The sequence below is a fragment of the Alexandromys fortis genome, unplaced genomic scaffold (assembly GCF_014885135.2).
Source record: "Alexandromys fortis isolate MF-2015 unplaced genomic scaffold, M_Fortis_MF-2015_v1.1 scaffold_188, whole genome shotgun sequence".
In the NCBI taxonomy this organism is placed as follows: domain Eukaryota; kingdom Metazoa; phylum Chordata; class Mammalia; order Rodentia; family Cricetidae; genus Alexandromys; species Alexandromys fortis.
In genome coordinates this window covers 1949350-1954625 of record NW_026068159.1, presented here as the reverse complement: position 1 = coordinate 1954625, position 5276 = coordinate 1949350, and the positions used below count along the sequence as shown (strand labels likewise).

Below are 5276 nucleotides of genomic sequence, written 5' to 3'. Positions count from 1 at the left end.
ATATTTTAAAACAGAGTGATTCAAATTCTTTCCTTATTAGCCAATAAGCCTTATTTGACCTACCTTACCACTTGTTTCTAGAAACATGAGGCTTTTCTTTTACTAAGATGACAGGGAATGAGTGATAAAGTGTAAATATCTGTTCTATCACTCTGATTAAATGCGCACAAAAATAAGACAAGAAATTTAGAGGAAGGATTCTTTTTAAGAAAGGTTTCAGCTGAAAAGGGAGCGGGAATTAGAGAAGCTAATGAGAGAGAACAACTAAAACCAAAGAAATGCATGTATGAAACTGACAGAGTAATTTTTAAAGTTTGAATAGATATACAATACATACAATGATATTTATTTCCATACATTCTCTCCTTAAGCCAATGTAAAAGAATGACCTTTCTAAGCATGTTAGTATTAAATAAGTAAATTTAATTACTTTTTATTTCACTTGAACTTTTTTTGTAGACTTTTACCAGTTGACAGCTTAGTAAATTGATTTTAGCTCAATTGAACGTTCTGACTGTTTTCTTCTGGGTTCTTGAGTCTGTTAAGCTTAGTTACAAACCTCTTAGGACAACATAAATAACTTGCTGAAGTGTAGTACTTGGGGATTTTATAGGAAAGATACTAAATTCCATATACATAGGAATGTAGACAGAGATTTACTGTGGTGTTTTCTTTATAACATTATGGAGACTGATACATCCTATGGTTTATACTCTTGAAGCTAGTGGCCCAAGGGAATGGTAGTATAACTTCACTCTAAACTTAAAGCCTCTTAGGTGAACAATTTTATATTACTTTGAGCTTAAAATGTTAAGAACCATTAACAGCAATATCAACTTAAAGGAAACTATGGCTACTAACTTAAGCAGGGACGATATTTGCCTTTCTTCCGTTCTTTATTTTGTCCATCAATGGATTAGACAGTGCCCTCCCACAAAAGTGAGAATACACATTTCCCCTCAATCTATCAATTGCAGATGAAATTTCATCAACTATCTAAATATAGTTCATTCCATTCAAGTTCACATATAAATTAATAGTCCTACAAAGGGTTTCTCTGTACCTTATATTTGCTTACCTGTTTCAATTGACTCTTCCATTTCATTATTTTCCTTGTTTGTTGCTCAACATGTAACACTGTGAAGAAACACTTGGTTTGAATAACGAAAGGGAGAAAGATTTTATTTTGGTACGTGATTTCGAAGAGTCCAACACATAGTCACTGAATCTCAGGATGGTAAAGGTGGGAGCATGTAGATGAACAAAGCAGATGTAATGCAGGAAAAGACAGGAAAGAGGCCAGAAATGAGAAGCATTCTTCAATGGTTTATAGAAATGAATGCTGAATGGATACAACTTAAGAGTTAAAAAGTCCTGCACAAATGGACCATCAAAACAAAAAATCAAAAGTCACATAAGACTTGAAACAGAGGCCCCCTTCCACTCGGTCACGTTCAGCCGTGCCCGGGCCTCCACAGCCGCCCCTCGCCTCCCGCCTTCCGACCATGGATCCCCGCAAAGTGAACGAGCTTCGGGCCTTCGTGAAGATGTGTAAGCAGGATCCAAGCGACCTGCACACCAAGGAAATGCGTTTCCTGAGGGAGTGGGTGGAGAGCATGGGAAGTAAAGTACCACCTGCTACTCTCAAAACTAAATCAGAAGAAAATGTCAAGGAAGAAAAAAGAGATGATAAGACAGAGGAAAGCATAAAGACGGATGAACCATCAAGTGAGGAGGGTGATTCAGAAATTGACAGTGAAGGTGTAATTGAACCAGACACTGATAACCCTCAAGAGATGGGAGATGAAAATGCAGAGATAACTGAGGAGATGATGGATCAAACAAATGAAAAGAAGGGGGCTGCCATTGAAGCCCTAATGATGGTATGGTGAGCTGCAGAAAGCAATTGACTTGTTCACTGATGCCATCAAGCTAAATCCTCGCTTGGCTATTCTGCATGCCAAGAGAGCCAGTGTGTTCGTCAAATTACAGAAGCCAAATGCTGCTATCCGAGACTGTGACAGAGCCATTGAGATAAACCCTGATTCAGCTCAGCCATACAAGTGGCAAGGGAAAGCACACAGTCTCTTAGGTCCCTGGGAAGAGCAGCTCATGATCCAGCCCTTGCCTGTAAACTGGACTATGACGAGGATGCCAGTGCAATGCTGAAAGAGGTTCAACCTCGGGCTCAAAAAGTTGCTGAACATCAGAGAAAATATGAGCGAAACCGTGAAGAGCGAGAGATAAAAGAAAGAATAGAAAGGGTGAAGAAGGCTCGAGAAGAGCATGAAAGAGCCCAAAGGGAAGAGGAAGCCAGAAGCCAGTCTGGGGCTCAGTATGGCTCTTTTCCAGGTGGTTTTCCTGGGGGAATGCCTGGTAATTTTCCTGGAGGAATGCCTGGAATGGGAAGGGGCATGCCTGGGATGGGAGGAATGCCTGGACTCAATGAAATCCTCAGTGACCCCGAGGTTCTTGCAGCAATGCAGGATCCAGAAGTCTTGGTGGCTTTCCAGGATGTGGCCCAGAACCCAGTAAATATGTCAAAATATCAGAAGAACCCAAAGGTCATGAATCTCATCAGTAAATTGTCAGCCAAGTTTGGAGGTCAAGCGTAATGTCAAACAGAGCCCTTGCTGAATAAAGAGCAGCTTAGCTCACTCACTGGATGTTGCAATAATACAAACCAGTGTACCTCTGACCTCATCAGGAGAGCTGGGGTGCTTCGAAGACTATCCCTACCCTTCTGCATCAAATGCGGCTGAAGCATTTTACAGTGGTTTGCCATTAGGGTCTTCATTCAGATAATGTTTTTCTACTAGGAATTATAAACATTTTTCAACCTTAAACATATTTTTTAAAAATTTAGGGGGTATTAATTCCTCCATTTTTCTTTACTAATCTTTTTGAGTTTTTCCTTTGAATTACTGGGCAAGAAAGCTGAATATGGTCGACTTACTGATCCCATGAATGGAAATAAAGATTTGTTAGTGGGAAGTAAATAAAACTCATTTAAGTTGATTGAGTTGGACACACACACACACACACACACACACACACACAAAGACTTGAAACAGAAGGACAAAGTTTTCATGTTTATAATATGAACTGTCTCTCCAAAAGCCTCAAGTGTGGAAGGTTTTATCACACTTTGATGTAACTGTTGAAAGAAGATTGGGAATTTTTTTCTTCAATTTTTAATACCTCTTATTAGTAGGTAGTGTCATTTTTTCTTTCATTTCCATGTTGCCTAATTCAAATGTTTTGGTTTGTTGTGACTGGATATTTTTAATTAAAAATTCTCTTATTCTATGAAGTTATAATTAATTAAATCATTTATTCCTTAAAACTCTCTCATGTACTCTCTCCCTCTTGCTCTCTTTCAAACTCATAACCTCTTTTTTTAACATATCGATAGATGTATGAATAGATAGGTAGATAGATAAATAGATAATTTTCTTAATATATTTTCTTAATATGTGTGTGTTAGATGGCTGGATTTCTAAACTATCAAAGTTTCTGATTGTCTATGTTATATTCTCAATATGTGACTGTTCAAATTACTAAGCCTCTGTATATATTTTTGTCTCATCTGTAAATTTGAAAAAAATAAAATTTGATATTTATGTGAGCCAGCAACAATATGAATCAGCTTGACAAATAATAGAATGGCATTATTATAGCCTTTTTGTCTACAAAATTGAAACCTCAAGGTTTCATTTACTAGGAGGCAGTTTACTATGTGGGCAGGCATCTGGTAGACTATTATCTAAAATGTTAGGGTATAAAATATTGTAATTTGAGGCTTCCATACATTTATGCTTCTTTGCCTCTCGTTAGAGAGGCATATATTTTAAATATTCATATTTTGTTGAAAATAAATATTTTTCATTCAATATAGTCTGATCATAATTTCCTGTCCCCAACACCTCTCAGATCCTCCCACTTGCTTAAATCCCTTTCTCATTCTCTTTATAAAACAAGCAAACAGGCAAACAAATGAAACTACTAGATATTAAAGGCTAACATGAAAAAGTGATATGAAGGAAGGGGCATATGGGAAATATATACTCAGTTTGCAAATCTATAGGGTGTGGTAATACTGACCAACCTAACCAAACACTGCTTGCTGCTGGGGGTGGGTGCTCCTCTCCCTATCACACAATAGACTAGATGGCTAAACTATCAAAGATTTTGTTTGTTTGCTTCTCTGTCTGGAGACCCAGATGTCCATGTTTAATATTCTGGCAAGATGGAGTCTTTGAAAAAAGCTATCTTTATGGTTTGGAGATGTTTGCCACCTTATTTGGAGAGGGAGAAATCTCTTTTCAATTGTTTCAAAAATTAATCCTATAAATGGATCATTGATTTGCCACAATAGTCCATTTAACATTAGTTGCTTCCTAGTAAGCCTATCTCTAGGTAGGTAAATAGGTAGGTAGGTAGGAGGATAGATGATAGATAGATAGATAGATAGATAGATAGATAGACTAAAAATTGGAAAAGTTATTCCACAGTAACCACCTAACTGGTCATTACTTTTACTTATATTTCAATATCTGTACAGTTGAGGGGCACACTGCTGTCTATTTCTATACTTTAATATATCATGCATCAACTGTACCCATATGTCTTAAACTATGGTGTAACTTATAAAGTAACAGACTTTTAAGATAATGTATACATAATAAATATTTATTTTTTAGTGAAAGAAAACAAAGGATAAGAATAGCATTCTTATTAATTTCATTTTTCACTTAAAATATTTTTTCATCCAACATCATTGTATTTCATTGCATTATTGTCATTTACCAACTCTGAAAGAGTGTATAAAGAAAAAATCAACGCCATGGAATGAAATAGGTTCTAGAGTCAGATACCTTATAAAAATATAATAAATAAATAAATAAAAAGTTACTTCATCTTCCTCACCCTTTAGTCCTTTAAGATTTTCTGTTCTTCACAAGCAAGGATGTCAGGACCACGAGGGGTGCACCCACCCACTGAGACAGTGGGGCTGATCTATTGGGAGCTCACCAAAGCCAGCTGGACTGTGACTGAAACAGCATGGGATAAAACCGGACTCTCTCATCATGGCGAACAATGAGGACTGATGAGAAGCCAAGGTCAATGGCAAGGGGTTTTGATCCTACTTCATGTTCTGGCTTGATGGGAGCCTAGCCAGTTTGGATGTTCACCTTCCTAGACATGGACGGAGGGGGGAGGACCTTGGACTTTCCACAGGGCAGGGAACCATGACTGCTCTTTGGATAGGAGAG

General features: G+C 37.5%; 1 pseudogene; it reads left to right on the top strand.

Moving 5' to 3' along the window:
* Nucleotides 1-1505: 1505 nt before the first annotated feature.
* On the top strand, nt 1506-2828 carry LOC126491739 (hsc70-interacting protein-like; annotated as a pseudogene).
* Nucleotides 2829-5276: the final 2448 nt, after the last annotated feature.